Source organism: Megascapheus bottae, chromosome 1, assembly GCF_031878675.1.
Source record: "Megascapheus bottae isolate mThoBot1 chromosome 1, mThoBot2.hap1, whole genome shotgun sequence".
Classification (NCBI taxonomy): domain Eukaryota; kingdom Metazoa; phylum Chordata; class Mammalia; order Rodentia; family Geomyidae; genus Megascapheus; species Megascapheus bottae.
This window is the reverse complement of record NC_143509.1, coordinates 104526304-104543291: the sequence shown is the minus strand read 5'-3', so window position 1 is coordinate 104543291 and position 16988 is coordinate 104526304. Positions and strand designations below refer to the sequence as shown.

Below are 16988 nucleotides of genomic sequence, written 5' to 3'. Positions count from 1 at the left end.
CTCAGATGAAAACGGTGATGATGGCTTTGGCAGCACTGGAGTGTGAGCTCGGGGCTCGGGCTGGCTACACAGGCACGTGACTCTTTTTTTCCCCCTCTGCATATTTTTTTAACCCCAGCCAGCCTGGACAACAATCCTGTGTACACTTCCCGTGGCACCCAGCCCTGGAATGTCAATCCCAGAGTGGCTGAGATGACAGGTGTGTGCCACCGGTGCCCCACGCAGACTGTCTTACATCCTGCACCTACTATCTTGCCTAGCTGTGGACACAGTCGGACTGAGTCCCTACCGGGCACCCTGGCAGCTGCCTCTTCACCTTCTAAATGGTCCCTGTAAGTCCCAACTCTCTAACGACACCTTGGTCGTGGACTTTCCAGTACCAGTGTTCACCCCAAAGCTACCCACAAGCTACTTGCCCCAGTGGACTGGCCAGCAAACCAGACACAAGAGGCCCTCCCATCACTTTGTGGAAGAAATGGACTCTGCGACAGGAGCCCATTCCAGGGTCACCCAGTGCCTCACCTGAGCACTTGGACACCAAAAGCTGACAGCACCACCTCCCTCCCTATTCCATCACCCCATCTTGTGACTCCAAACCTCTCTGCCAGCCCCTGGAAACGCAGACACAGCTGCCCTAAGCTCCCTGCTCTGCATACTTCTCAGGAGGACCTGATGTGCTCCAGGTCTGTGCTGAGGGCGCCATGGTGGCTGCAACTGCAGCAGGTAAAGCAGCTTGATCACCAGTAATCTAGCCCTCCACCCCCAAGCTGTGGGAACCAGCAGGGCTGTCCCAGGAAGAGCCGTGTCCTGCACCACGGGCTTCCCGCTGGTCAAGAAGCTGTCCGGTGAGCAAGCCCAGACCTGATGTGATGTGAGCACAAGCCCAGCGTGCTTTACACACAAACACAGTGACATTCTGTGCATGATGTGACTTTTTTACACACAAACACAGTGTGTGCTTTATATAGAAGCACAGGGACATTCTGTGCATGATCTGACCATCTTCTACACAAGCACAGTGACATTTCTGTGTTGACCTGACTGTTTTATACAAAATCACAGTGACACGTTTTTCATACAGGCACAGTGATATTCTGTGCGTGATCTGTTTGACACACTTTATGGTGATGTTGCTTTACCCACAAGCAGGGTGACATTCTGTGTGTGATCTGACTGACACACAGTCAGTGATGCTCTATGCCCACCTGGCTCACGGGAAGTGAGCGCCATGCAAGGGGAGGACCGCATTTGCCTCTCTCTGGGTGGGCCGGGCCATGCACCACCTCTCAGCTCTAACCTTGTGCTCTGTGCTCATCTAGCTGTCCTGGCAGCCACTCAGCACACGATGCCGAGGTGTTGCAGGGCTCATGTGCTTCCATATGACTGAAAAGGGTTTTTTGGTTTTGAACTGGTCCTGGCGCTTGAACTCAGGGCTCGGGTTCTATCCCTAAGCATTTTTTTTCTCAAAGCAGGTGCTCTACTATTTGATCCACAGTTCAACTTCTACCTTTTTTTGGGGGGTGGGTGGATAATTGGAGATAAGAGTCTCACAGACTTTCTTGGCTTCGAATCAGATCTCAGCCTTCTGAATAACTAGAGTTACAAGCATGAGCCACCAGCGCCTTGCCAAAAAGGTATTTTTGTGCATTTTAAAATTTCTCTCTTTACTACATCTGAGCACATTTTAAATTACATGGCCATAGTCACATAAGGTAGTATCTTGTATGAATTTCATTTTAAAATGAAGTTAAGTTTTTGCTTCCAGCAAACATTTGGTATATAAGACAGTGAGAAATGTCTGGCAAATGCTCAGGGTATAAACCAGAGGCAAACCTCCCTCAGGTCCAGTCATTCGCATAACAGGTGAACACTGTTTGGACTGCGGTGTCACCCATGGTGTCCTGCTTTAGCAGAGCATCTCCAGAGACAACAATGTCAGCCTTCTCAAGGGAGACGCCAAGGCAGAATGGTGGGCCAGCCCTCCCACAGAGCCAACATGGGCAAGGAGAGCCCAGGTGAGGAATCTTGACATGTTTAGCCAAAACCTTCTATGCTCGCTTTATGTTTTACAGCCTGAAGGAGGAGAAGAATAAAGCCCCAAACAAAGTGCTGCCAGAATGAATTCTCATTATATAGGACAGCAACATTTCTGCAGTGCCGCTAGCATTAACTCCACCTAACCAGCAGGGGGAAACATGCTCCACCACGCCCTCACACAGCTGCCTGGCCCAGGAGGGTTGGGGAGGGGGGAGAGAGGGAGCCTTTAATCTCTGCTTTCTCAGCACATGCTTCTCTGTGCCTTTAAGAACAATTTATTTGTGCAAAGGATTATAAATAATTCATTTCTCTAGTGCATGTTTATTTTATATAAAAATACTTGCTACTTCACATACTAGGCATAATTAATGCAATACTTTACTTCTGTGGCTTGTTAAAAATAGGCAGTCATAAATTACACTCAACACTGCAACGTGGAACCCGACGTCTTCCTGGGCCCACTGGGGCTCTGGGATCCTGTGTCTTTGAATAAACTTTGGTTGCTGAAAAACCGACTCATATCACGGATAGAGCAGATAGTTGGGTCTTGGCCAAATATAAAACTCCACTTGGCATAGCCATAGTAGAAACGACCCTGACCCTGACCTTCCCACACTTAGACCAGTCTAAGTGGGTACCGGTTACCTCTGTGACGTTGACAGGCAAAGAAATAATAAGTAAGGCCTTTTCTGACCCAAACTCAAGACCCAGGAGTCTGCTCCACAAACACAGTGACCTCCAGGGCCTACTGCTTCCATGTTCATATCCCAGGGGGCCTCACCTGTCCTCTCAGCTCTAAATGCCACCCAAGGCTGCTCAGCCCATGGTACAGGCCAGCCCTGTCCCCCGTGCCTGGAGCTCTGGGGCTGCAGGTGGACTGCACGGGCAGCCTTGCTGTTAGGGGGCAGGGGTAAGAGGTCTAGGAGGGCCTTGGGGCCTCGCTGGAGCCAAGGGCACACAGTATCCCAATGGTCACCCTCCAAACCCAAGAAGAAACTTGGTTGGAAATTTCAACTTGGGCTGTCTACAGGTAGCCATGATGCTGATTCATGCCTTAGCTGCCAAAACTTAGCACTAAAGGAATTTCCTGTAATCACCTCAACAGGACAGGAACAGGCAGTAAAATCACCTATGCCCAGCATGAAGTGCTGTCCTCATTACAGTGACTGAAGCCAGAGCCAGGAGGCATCCACGGAGCAACCAGAGGCTTCCTGAGGAATCTGAGGTCAGAGCAAGACACGAGTGAACCAAGTGTAACCAGTTACCACGAGCCACCAGCACCTGGACTTGACCCAATGAAATGCACGCAGAAGGCAAGGCAAGTCATAAGACTTCTTAAGCAGCTTACACCAAATAGGGTTTGCTGTACAACTAGGCTTAGTCAAAGGCCACCCCCTGCCCTGACTGTGCTAGGATCACTGGCATGTGCCATCATGCCTGGAATTCCTGTCAATCCGATCCTTACCTTGAAATTTCTTGAGTTTGTTTGTTTGCTCTGATCCTGAGGCAAAGCTGCTCTGGATGGGTGAGGAAAACAGATCACCACTCAGTAGAACTGGAGAAAGCACGGCCCACCTGGACAGCCCGTCCTCCAACCACACCTGGCCTTCTCCACGTCCCACTCAGCAAATGCCATTCTGTGCAAGAGAAAGATTTGTTACTTGGCATCATTTCAGAAGTAAGCTCCTCAGTTAAAAAAAAAAAAGTGAGACAGGTCTCACTACAGAGCTCAGGCTGGCCCTGAACCCTTCATCCTCCTCCCTCCTGGTGCTCCATCCCCAGTGTCCTCTTCCTAAACACACGTTGACATGATCTTAGACAGGTTGATACAAATTTTAAAGGGGTTACACAGCCAGCCTTTGTTCCACCTGCTGGCCAGAGGCAGGCAGGAGACAGACCAGCTCACACCAGCGCAGCAGACCAGCATAGACAGGCACCATGAAGGAAAGAGGCCCTCGGCAAAATCCTGTACGTATTCATCCCCTTCAAAATAAAATGCATCTCTCTGTGTGTATGTGATGTAGGGAGCAGAAATGCCCGCACCTGGCCTTTGCTCAGCTGGTGCCCGCCCTGCTGCTGGAGGCCAAGGGCTACAGAATGCCAACTCTCAACAATCGTTTCCACTGACTGGCAGTCTCTGACAAGTGGACACTTCCTTAACACCAACAGACTTGGGGCTGCTCCCCCCCAGACTCTGGTCAAGTTGGGGGGCAGTACGCAGGGAGGGTGGAACCTGGCGAAGCCAGGCACAAAGCCCAGGCATATCGAACATGGCTCAGCTACAGCCTCTGCAGAGTGGATCATGTCCTCATGCCTGCCTCCCTCCCTCTTCCTCCTCCCTCTCACTGCAGCAGTCCTGCAAGGAGCTCGGCCCCCACCTGCTCCTGGGTGCTCATCAGCTCGTCTGCTAGCTGGGCTGTGACATGCTGAGGACGAGCTTCCTGCCATGTTCCCACCACTCATGCACAAAGCCACTGTGCCAGCTGCGAGGGACGAGACGGCCAGGAGAGCGGCTGGGGTCTCGGCCATCCTCACAGAGACAAGCCGAGGAGGAGAACAGCACTGAGGAAAAGACGCTGACATTCCAAGATGTGATGGGGGAGCCCAGCAGAGCTGCGTGCCTGCCACCCACGCAGGTGTCCCCTGAGCCACGCGGGAAGGACACAGCAAGACAACCCTGTGGGTGGGGGAATCGGGCCCGGCCCCCTCTGAGGCTCTGCCCTCCGCACCACAGCGCGACAGGAGCTCACCAGGGTGCACTTGCAGAAGCCTCTGCTCACTGTTCACACCAATGGCTGCAGAGTACAAGCTTTATACAAATTTCACTCAGGGCACTTGATGGATCTGCTGTGCCAGCAATGATCTTATTGATTAAATGAAGCAACTGCATTTCCTCTTAAAGTGATATTTATCATTGCAATTTAATTAAACTGGAAATTAGGGCTTTGCTCTGCCAAACACTAAGTACTGTCATCTTCAAGGCATGAAACCAACACCATTCCCCAAGTGTGGGGGTAAACGATAAGGTCCCAGTACACAAGACTGCAGCTCTTGGCCCCGGACACAGACAGGCAGGAGGTTCTCAGGGCAAGACGCAAAGGGAAGGGGAAAGCTGCCAGCACAAAAGGACATGAGGTACAGAAGCAACCTCCCTAGCGTTTATGAGTGGCTGGCACTTGTGAGCTGAGAACTGGCAGTGTCAGAAGACTGAAGTTCTCCACACCAAGAGGTAGAAATGCAGCCCGGGGGTCAAGGAAGGGACAGAATTCACCAAGGGGACAACTGTCCATGTGTCACAGGCACGAGGGTGGGTGGAAGGCCACAAAAAGGTGTGAAGAAGGGCCGGGAGTTTGGCCTAGTGGTTAAAGTGCTTGCCTAGCATGCACGAAGACCTGGGTTCGATTCCTCGGTACCACATACATAGAAAAAAGCCGGAAGTGGTGCTGAGGCCCAAGTGGTAGAGCTCTAGCCTTGAGAAAGTCCAAGGACAGGGCTCAGGCCCTGAGCTCAAGCCCAGGACTGGCAAAAAAAAAAAAAAAAAAAAAAAAAGGTGTGAAGAAGATCCACACTCTAGTGTCTTCAGAAAATACTGGGGGTAGGAGGTGGGAGTACAGGCGCAGGATATGGAAAGTCGGGGGTGGGAGGTGGCGGGGTGAAAAATGGGTGGAAGGTAAAGGGTAGGTGGCAAGGGGTGGGAGGTGGGTGGGTGAGGAGTGGGTAGGAGGCAGGGGGTGGGAGGTGGGTGGGTGAGGAGTGGGTAGGCGGCAGGGGGTGGGAGGTGGGTGGGTGAGGAGTGGGTAGGAGGCAGGGGGTGGGAGGTGGGTGGGTGAGGAGTGGGTAGGAGGCAGGGGGTGGGAGGTGGGTGGGTGAGGAGTGGGTAGGCGGCAGGGGGTGGGAGGTGGGTGGGTGAGGAGTGGGTAGGCGGCAGGGGGTGGGAGGTGGGTGGGTGAGGAGTGGGTAGGCGGCAGGGGGTGGGAGGTGGGTGGGTGAGGAGTGGGTAGGCGGCAGGGGGTGGGAGGTGGGTGGGTGAGGAGTGGGTAGGCGGCAGGGGGTGGGAGGTGGGTGGGTGAGGAGTGGGTAGGCGGCAGGGGGTGGGAGGTGGGTGGGTGGTAGCAGGGGACGCTGGAAGAGGACCAGCAGCAGCAGGAAAGCAAACCCAGGCGGGCAGCAAGTAGAATTTCCAGTAAGCAGAGGAAGGCAGAAGGACGGCCAGGGCCTGGAAACAGCTCTGTGGAAGTGTGGCCAAGACACTCGCTGTTAGCAAGGACCGGGCTCCTCTGCCCTTTTCTGGCTTCTAAATGCCACAGGGACAGCTGAGGTTGCCATGGGAACTAGAATGCATGCTTAAGTGCAGGAACCCTTACCGGAGACTCGGTATCTCAGGGGGAGAGGCTGGCCGCTGCGCACGGCCCATGCAGAGTGAAGGAGCCCGGGCGGGCAGGGAGGCAGAGGCTCACTTCCAATCACCCTTCCTCTGAAGGGTAAGAAGCCTTTGCCCTGGGATGCTGAAGACTACAACTCTGGAACGGCTTCAAAACAGGCTAAGTTCTAGTGGGTCAATTATAGGCCAGTAAACCCGGCCCATCTCAGTTCTGAAGACCCAACCAAGCTAGCGTCCGACATTTGTGTGGCAAAGCAAGCTCTCGGCTGTCCTGTTCTTGGTTCTCTGCACTTTGATCTGTATTTTGTCATTTGTTCTACTGACTGTTGAAATGAACTTTTTTTTTGCCAGTCCTGGGCCTTGAGCTCAGGGCCTGAGTACTGTCCTTGGACTTTCTCAAGGCTAGAGCTCTACCACTTGAGCCTCAGCACCACTTCTTTTTTCTATGTATGTGGTACTGAGGAATCGAACCCAGGGCTCCCCTGACCTGTGCCTCTGGGAAAGGTAAGGGACTGGGGTGTCCTGGCTGCCAGGACAAGGACACAGGCACCTTGGGAGGTGATAGGATGTCACCACCTCCTCCGTGGCGAGTCTCTCCATAGTCACATGGTCCACTTTCAAATGTGCTCAGGTTTTTTTTTTTTTTTTTTTTTTTTTTTTTTGCCAGTCCTGGACTTGAGCTCAGGGCTTGAGCACTGTCCTTGGACTTTCTCAAGGCTAGAGCTCTACCACTTGAGCCTCAGCACCATTTCCGGCTTTTTTCTATGTATGTGGTACCGAGGAATCGAACCCGGGTCTTCATGCATGCTAGGCAAGCACTTTAACCACTAGGCCAAACTCCCGGCCCATGTGCTCAGGTTTTTGTCAAACATGCCACTATAAAACTTTTCTGCAGACTGTTTTATAGACTCTCACTGTTTATGTATTTAGCAGTGCTAACGATGGAACCCCAGGCCCTGTGAATTCTAGGTAAACTTCTACCACTGAACAACAGTGTCAATTCTCCTTGCATTTTAAAAGTGAATGAGTGAACTACTGGAAATGTTTTTATAACTTGGGAGAAAAACACTTCACAAGCCTTAGCACTCTCATGTTTTGTGAGAAACCATTAGAACAAGTCATTAAAGAGGTGCATTCTTTCACTACACGATGACAATACTGTCTGCGAGCATTTCTAGAGGAATCCAGAGCTCCCCACACCGGGAATGAGCTCTGCACTTCCACAGACAGAGCAGCGCAGACAGCGAGTGCCAGAGGAGAGATGGAGACAGAAGAAAGGAGAGGAAAGGAACAGACACAGATGTGAGGCAGAGCAAGGCAGTGTGAGCCTGAGAGCTGGGGGTCCAGTGGGCACCTGACATAAACAATCAACTCGAGGATTGGGGTGACTTCCTGAAGCCTCTTACCACCCCACCTCATCAGACTCCAGTCCACTCGCCAATTCCCATACCCTCTGAACTGAATACCAAATCGTTTTGATGGTCCCACAGTAACGCATGGCTGGAAGTATTGTTAAGAAGGTTGGTCAACGAATACTAAAAGTTAAGTGTTTTATTTGTTAAACTGCTATGTTTGGCCTTCAATGCAAGGAGCACAGCTGCCCACACGAGAAAAGTCTCTTACCGTGACAGAAACCTCCTCAATAACCCCCTAGCTCCTCCACACAAGGCACCAAATAACCTCAGACCAGAACACGACACTGGGAAATGCAGCCGGGGCCCGAGAGGCAGAGTGGGCGGGGAGTCTCAGGCTGTGCACTTCACCATGAGAACAAATCACATCTGAGGTGGTCTGTGAGCATACCTTTCTTTTTGGGGGGGATTGGGGGGAAGGAGTCCTGGAGAGAGAACAGCCAGTCAAGAAAACTGAAGAAAAAAGAAGGGCGAGTGCAGACACAGAGGTAGAAAATGAAAACACAGATCCCATGCTACCTGTTCCAATGAGCAAACAGGAAGAGATCTTTCCCGTTCTCCGTGTGAGAACTGCGAAACTCTGGAGCTAACGTGTGATATTAGAAAATCCAGGTATTAGAAGTTAGTGGCCGCTGGGTACTGGTGGTTCATACTTGTAACCCTACCTACTCAGAAGGCTCCAATTTGAGGATCATGATCCAAAGCTTTACCTGGTCAGAAAAGTCTTTTGAGACTCAAATTTCCAATTAACCAGCAATTAACCAGCAAAAAGCCAAAAGTGGAACTGTGGCTCAAGTGGTAGAGTGCCAGCCTTGAGAAAAAAACTAAGGGGCAGTGACCTAGGCTCTGAGTTCAAGCCTCAGTACTGGCACATGTGCATGCACACATGCATGAATACACACACGCAGAATCACGAGCAAACATCAGCAACCATAAATCCAGCGATACGCAAAGACAGCAAGCTGAATCATACAAAGCTGCGTATATGCACACCAGGAACACACAGTGGCTTAACATTTGAAAGTTACACGGAAGCTGTGCTAACAGTGACACTTCTATCAAATGTTCTTCAACAGGTTCCTCAGTAATTCAAATGGGTGCTTTTTGTACATATCTATCATATAATAAATGTGATAGTTTTGTTAAAAAAATAGACTCTACCTGAGGAAAACAACAACATGAATTAAAAAGCTGGTAAATGGAGAGCAATGTTTTTTTCCCCCATAATTAAAATAAAAGTAAGTCCCACACAAGGCTTGCTAGGTCCCTTGTCTTAGGAGAGGGTGGCAAAGCTGATAAGCACTTCTGAGCAGTGGGGACAGCTGGAGACTTGTCCTCCAAGATATGGAAAGGCACTGTGAGCAGAACTGAGGCTCCAGCACCCTGACACCTGGCCTCTGTTTGTGGGACCCCTGTGAGCATTCTGCTCCTCTAGCCAGGTCAGGAAAGGCTCATGGATACTTTGGGGAAGGCATAGAGACTGTAAAATTACTTATGAAGTGGCAAGCTTGTGTGCCAGAGAGCATTTGGTGAAAACGAACTTGACTCCAGCCAGATGATGCCAAGAGCCCAAAGTCTATGCACCTCTGATCTGCATACCCCAACACAAGTGGAGATGGCCCCAATCCAGCCCCCTCTTTGGTGATAACCAGCAAAATTTCACAGTGTATGACTAAGGTTAGTCAAAGGTAACCTAGGAAGCTTAAGGGGCATTAATACTTGAAACTCCTCATGTACACTTGAACGTTACCAGTTTGCAGAGATCTAATTCTATCCAAGAAGCTGGCTCCACAACAGCTGGGAGCTCATGGCATGCTCGCAGGTGCACAGGCCACAGAACTCTTGTCAGTTGGAGGTGGCTCACACTGTAATCCTAGATATTCCGGAGGCTGAGATTTGAGGATCACTGTTCAAATCCAGCCTGGGCAGATGTCCAATTAACCATCAAAAAGCCACAAGTGGAGCAGGAGCTCAAGTGGCAGAGTACCCACTTTGAGGAAAAGAGCTAAGGAACAGCACCCAGGCCCTGAGTTCAAACTCCAGTACTGACACAAAAAGGAGGAAGAGGAAGGGGGAAGGGGAGGAGGGAGGAGGAAGAGGAGGAGGAGGAGGATGACAATGATGACCTAATTTGTCACAGATTTTAGCTGCTTCCACTCTAACTTTTATAATCAGAATTGCTTCCACAATAAATTGATCTGGGCTGCTTTGTTTCTGAGCCATAATTAATCCAATAGCTTGCAAGTACTAAGGGCTACCTCCATCTTCCTTACAGAACAGCGTACAGCACCCTCCTCAGCGTGCTGGGGTTGTGACATCGTATCTCTTGAAGATGCACTGATCAAGTTATGGGAAATTCAACTCTTACAGATCAAGGCAAGTGTAACAAAACTGCAGGGCTATTTTTAAGTTTATGGAGCACTCTTACATAACATGAGAGGGTATCTAAAAGTACCCTATGTCTCACACAAATTTTATATTTGCTGCGGCCAACTTCACTGAAAGTAGCACACTTCATTTCTTCCAAAGCCTTTGCCAGTGTGCAGGGATGTCACTGCTGACAGAGCCACCACCATCAAAGGGACTCATGGTCCAAAATTTTCCATTCTGCAAGAATGACCCAAAAAGCTTTCTGATTCAAAGGGCTGGAAAGGTACATATCTCCTTTCCATTCTGCCAAGATCCTGTCAAAATGTCAGGACAAGTAGTTTGGGGTATAATGAATGTACCAGATTGCTCAAAAATGACAAAACAGTTTGAACCTAGGCAAGAAAAGCTGTGGCATAAAGTAGAAGGAACCAGGGTGACTGTACCAGGAGAGAGAGCTACAGAATAAGACCCTGAAGTGAAGAAGGGGTCTTCCAAAGAAGTCAGAGACCACAGAGTACCAGTCTACCTTCTAGAGAACCCTGGGGATTACTTCTAAAGAAAACCAAACTTTCCAAGGTGCAACCTCATGGGTCTCCAAGAGAAGCAGGTTGGGAAGGAATGGGAGGAGAAATCCAACTATCAGCCCTTGAGGATGGTGGGCAGAAAAGGTGTGCCTGCAAAAGAACAAGACCTGCATCCAGCTTCTCACCTATCACATTAGACTGGAAAACTTCCAAGATTAGCCTCTAAGTTTGAAGGCAACACGAAACAAACCTTGAATTTCAGACCCAGCCAGTAAGAGGAAAGAAATCGTATGTTTGAGCACTGTGCAAGAACCCAAGTGGTTCCACACGGCATCTGAGTAAGGACATGCTCCAGCAAAACAAAAATAGAATCCAAGAAACAGCCCTGGTGAGACGGGGGAAGCCATGGCAACAGGAGCAGCCAGAAGCGGCACAGAGACCTAAAAAGCCACCCAGAGCTTCCATGTGAGTGCTCTCCTATGATTGGCAAGGGTTTTGTGCTACCTAATTATACCTCATGGCTCCGTGGTAAAATATATTTACATTACCGTAATACTGAAAATATTGCTTTCCTTATAGTAAAAATTTTAGATTAAGCTTATAGAGAAAGCCTGACGATAAATGGAAAACAGACGACAAATGTTTAGACCTTGTCAGTTTAAATCTACAACTATGACTGGCAACAGCGAGGAGCCGGGAGGCTGTTTCCTGGCTTCCCTCAGGAGCTGCAGAGCAGACACAAACTGCTCCTGTGTCCACTCCAAGCGGAGGGCAGGGAACGTCCTCAACTTCGTTTACACCTGCTTGTTACTGGAGTGGGCATTTCTACATGCTTGCCTCACTCCAGGATTTGGCCGCTGTTTTCGTCTGGGGCCGGACTCAGCCTCTCTTCCTAAGCAGGCATTCCGCCTCCTGAGGCAGCCCTTTTTGCTTTAGCATTTTTTTAGGTGGGGTCACATTTCTTCTCCAGGCCGGTCAGGACCTTGATTATCTTACCTATGTCTCCTCCACAGCGGGGATCGCAGGCACATGCCACCCTCCCCAGCTTGAGCTGTAAGATGGATCCTTACAAATTTTTTGACGAGGTTGGCCTCAAACCACCATCTTCCCATCTCTACCTCCTGCATATGTGGGAGTACAGGCTGGGTTTTCAAAAATTACATAATTATCAGTACAGGAGCTGCTAAATAACTTTGGAATGCCCACTGCACAGATGTGCTCTCATAAGAAGTACATGTGGACAACAGGTTATTTATTTACAATTGTGCCAACTAATAAGGGATACGTTCTGAGCAACAGCAACAGCTGGCCTGTTTCACCACCCGGTGGGCATGGTTGAGTGCTGAGTGGATCTGCATAGCCCACCACACACCGACCTGCACGTTACACACACAGGGAGGGAGTGCTCACAGAGCCGTGCGACCAAAATAATACATGATTCAATCAAGCACAAGAGGAAAGAGTGCAAGGGAGGATTCACACAGATGAACCAGGCCGCTGCCAGCAAGCACAACACTCCAGGTCACTTACCGTCGAAACACACTCGAAAGTACAGCAAGTTCAGTTAGTAAATGCACACCGGTGGTTAGCACAATTGAGTACTGCGTGTTGTTCATAACTACCTTGTTGTAATACTGTGATGGGTTTTTGTTGTTTGTGTTTCTGACATACCCGAGTTTGAATTCAGGGTTCCACGCTTGCTAAGCAGGAGCTCTACCATTTGAGCCACACCACCAACACCACCTTTTGTCTTTGTCATTTTTGAGATAGGGTCTCATTATTTTCCCCAGGCCAGCCTAGACTCCAGTCCTCCTTACACTTCCCACATAGCTGGGATGACAGACGTGGGCTGCCGTGATAGCTTTGTACTGTTTGAGCTGAGGTCTGGTGAACTTCAAGCCCCAGTCTTTCAGACCTCAGCCTCCATGCAGCTGAGATGGCTGCCATGAGCCAGCACGAGGTCACGGCTGTTCTTAACACATGCTAGCATCACCACGCATGTGGGTAACATGCACATTGTGACGTTACAATAGCACATCACCAGACGCTAAGGAGTTTTCAGCTCGGTTACAAGTGTATAGGCTCACCGTCATACTGTCGTATGTACAATCTGTAAGTAACTAATAAGTTGTCATACATCACTACAGCACATGTCAGAACTGCTAAAAAAAACCATGGTAGAAGAAAAAAGGTAAAATGTAACAGTCCTAGGAAGAGGGCCCACTCTGGAAATGAACTTGTCCATGGTAAATGAAGAAACCGCAGTGAAGAGGGTGATGTGGATCAGGGGAAGAGCCTTTAGAACACATTCAGAAATACAAGAGGTTTTCTCCAGAGCCGTATCCAACAGCTGAAGGACGAGGCAGCAGTAGCGGGAATGGGGCTTGTTCTAAGAGCACAGGCTGCAGGCCTGCCCACGGAGCCCAGTCAAACCAAAGGCAAGGCCAGTCACAGGATGGGACCATCTATGCCCAAGGAACAAGCTCAAACAGCTGCTCTTGTTATTTATTTATTTATCCTTTCCTGGGGCTTGAACGCAGGATCTGGGAACTGTCCTCAAGGCTAGAGCTCTAGCCCTTGAGCCACAGCACCACCTCAGCCTTTTCTGTATATGTGGTAGGGAGGAATTGAACCCAAGGCTTCGTGCATGGTAGGCAAGCACTCTACCACTAGGCCATGCTCCCAGCCCCTGCTCCTGTCTTTGTTTCCTTTTTCCACTGTGGAGAAGGGGGTGGAAGCCAGGGCTTGGATATGGTAGACTAAACCACCCTACAGCCAGTAGTGGCGCCTTACTCATAGGCATCCCTAAGAACACTTATCTCCACGCCCAGAACAGCCGTATCACATAGAGAATGCCATCTCCACCCAACAAAATGCAGCACCTACAAGATCTTCAACACCCCTGTGAAGCCTCAAAGCGACGGGCTCAGCGCCGAGGAGTATTCTTTACATGAGTTATAGATGACATGAAAACGTGAAGTCGGCCCCACAAGAACGCTTAGGACCAATTTTTACAAATGTAAGAAGGTGTCTCAACTATGAAACTTAAGTCTAAGGTTCAAAACCTGAGGATGCCGAAGATGCTCTGGTGGGAGCCGACGGCGGCCACCTGCAGGAGTTGGCAAGGTGACCACTGATTTACCTAAGACACGGAGAGAGTGGGATGCTATCAGAACACCACAGCTCCTTCAGACCAAGACCTCTAACCGGCTTCTCATTCTGGGCTCTCTCAGGAACAAGATGGGTGAGGCAGAGATAGCACAGTACTGCCACCGTTCCATCATCCAATGCCAACAGCAAACAAGGTCCTGCTGGGCCCTGTGCTGCAGGGACCCCCACACCTCACCAAGAGCACAGGTTCCACGGCACCAAGAGGTGAGATTCAAAGCCCAGAGCCACCTGCTTAAGCAACTTTGGGATGAAAGAGCAGAGCAGTTCAAACACTGCCCATGTGGAAGTGCCATAGAGCAGATGGCAAAGGCTCTCTGCAGAGCCATGCTGCTGGCTCTGGGGTAGCCTGGTCTCTCGGGAAGGGAGCATGACGACGGCTCCTGGTATCTCCGTGAGTACAGTGTGGGAGTGATGAGTCACTCGTCCTGCCTTCTGACACAGCTTCAGAAAGACACTTCCCTTCTGGGATTACTCAGACTTCCCACGTGCTCTAAGGTAGCAGCTTAAGACCCACGAAAGCCTCCCTGTGCCTGTGCTCAGCTGCTACCTATTGCCAGAATGTGCCAGAAGGATGGCCACTTGTGACTGTGCATGGGTAAGCCTACTGGTCATCCTATTCATGGGAAGGGCGTGCTGGGCCCTACCTCGATTTGATAAAAAGAATCCTGGGAAAAACATGAGAAAGGTAACCATGTTTGTGAAGTAATGCACCTTCTATCTGGCGAATATAATGTAACCCCTGGATCAATCACAATCAAAAAGCATATTTTAAAAAATTTAAAAAAAAAGAATCCTGTGGCCTTGCATTTCACCACCTTAAAGGTGGCATTGGCACCAGGATACTGCTCCACAACGTAGGAGCCGAGTCTGACTCTCACCCTGAAGCCTGACAACTCTAGGAAGCAGGCACATGGGAGCTGATCTTGCGCTTACTGAAGAGGGGTCATGGGCTGTGCTGGCTTGGTGTGAGAGCTGCTTGAACTGGGAGCCGAGTCAAGGTAGTCCAGGAACAGCAGAACGTAGCAGGCAGCCACAGCCCACTCAAGCCCAGGGCCCGGAGTCTGGCAGACACGCTCAGCTGACAGCCAGCTCCCCAGGCTCTCCTCGGCTGAGACTCACCAAACGCATCCCTTCTGCACCCTTTCAAAAGCAGATGAGGAAAAAGTGAAGGATGGAGGTGGAAATTCACATTTTACAAAATATTTTACAATTTACTAGCACGTTTTACTCGCCAAATAACACAACTGAAGCATTCGAGCAAGTCTGCCGGCTTCGCCTTTTCATAGACAAACTAAGCCAAGCTGGGCGCTGGTGGCTCACGCCTGTCATCCTACCTACTCAGGAAGCTCAGATCTGAGGATCAAGATTCAAAGCCAGCCCAGACACACAAGCCTGCAAGACTCTTATCTCACAATTAACCACCAGAAAACCAGAAGTGGTGCTGTGGCTCAAGGACGGCGCCCAGTACCAGAGTTCAAGCTCCACAGCCGACAAAACAAACAAACAAAAAGTAAGCTGAGTCTGGCCAATGTGTCTGACTCCAGCCATGTCCACTACAGTACCCAGGACACACCTGGCCTCCTCACGACCATGAGTCGATCTGTATAAGACCTCCTGGCTGCACACGCCATTCCTTTCAAGAAGCATATCACACAGCCACCTACTTGTGACACACACCTATGGCCCCGGATTGCAAGCTAGAGTGAATGTCTGCAGAGGTGGCCACTCCTCCTACGGACCAGATGGACCAAGAGGTGTATGGGTGACCCATGCCCACGCCCTTTATTTCCACCAGACTACTTAGAATCTGCATCTGCTTCTGCAACTCAGCTCAGAGATAATCCCCAGGAGCAAGGCTCACAGGAGCACCAAGACTGCCCCAGCCACAGCGATCGAGGCCAGAAGCTGAGGGGTGGAGCCTGTGTGCTGCTAGAGAAGCTGCCGCATGTCTGAGTAACTGATTTGACAGACAATTCCAAAGAAGACATCAGAGCAGAAGTCAAAAATGGTCACACAATGGCGATAATCCTCGGAAGGAAACAAGGTGTTCTTACAGAAGGAGCCACGGCAGAGACGCTCGGTCTGTGGTGAGGAGGCTTTCCCTGGGCACTTCACGTGCAAGAGAAACACGAAAGACCACTAAACATGCAAAGGAAATGCCCACGCTCCAGAACATCAGGGAAATGAAAATGAAAGAGTAGACACCCACTACGATACACTACCAGAAAGGCAGAAATCAGACAGGAATTCCCAAGAGATGCCCAGGGCAGGGGCGGGGGCAGAGCCCCCAGCCTCATCCACTCACACTGAAATGTGTGCGCCTTACGGAGGCCCTGTGCTTCTGACCCAGGAAACAGTGATGACTGGAACACTTTCACTCCTAATTGCTCAAAACCAGAGGGAAACAAATATCCACCTTCAGTAGGATGGGCAAAAGCAGGTCAACAGACGAGGAGACCCACAGCAATGAAAGCTCCGCTGCAGGCAGCTGGGGTGTGGGAGCCTTGCCTGCGCTCTCGGGTTTGTCACAAGGGACCCAGAATTCATGGAGGCATGCGGCACTCTGCCCTCTATGGACACTGCCCTCCAGAAACCTCTGTACACTCAGCCATCCAGAAGTCCCCAGTCACATCTTTGGGGGTCTTATGGACACACTACTGCACAGGTGCGACTGCTGAAAGTCTGGGTGGGGAACCCAGCCAGGCAAGGCCCATCTGCTCCAATACGTCAGACCTCCTCTCTCTAGGGAATGGGGAAAAACTCCGCTGGAATGGAGAGGGTCTTCTGACCTCCTGTGAGACACAACCTGTGAGATGGTGCCCCATGGCCACCAAAGACTAGGGAGGTTTGGGGCTCCTGGGCTCCCAGGGTCAGGAAGGACACGCCAGGAACCATGCAGAAACACATAATGTGAGTACAACAAACACTACACAAGTGTCCCAACACAGAAGACACCAGGTATGTTATCTGCAGCACTGCACGAATGACCCCTCTTGTTGGGGGGTGGACAGTAGAGGTGGAAGCTGGAGTAGGTGGGAAGTCTCAATACATTCTGCTTAATTTTGCTATGGACCTCAAACTGCTTTAAAAAAA

General features: G+C 50.3%; 1 protein-coding gene across 2 annotated transcripts in view; it reads right to left on the bottom strand.

Moving 5' to 3' along the window:
- Positions 1-16988, bottom strand: part of Adarb1 (adenosine deaminase RNA specific B1) — a 114187-nt gene that overhangs the window by 61519 nt on the left and 35680 nt on the right. For both annotated transcript variants that reach the window (XM_090350606.1, XM_090350615.1), the window contains exon 2: positions 3503-3674. The gene's annotated coding sequence lies outside the window, so the exon portion shown is untranslated. The remainder of the gene's footprint in view (positions 1-3502; positions 3675-16988) is intronic.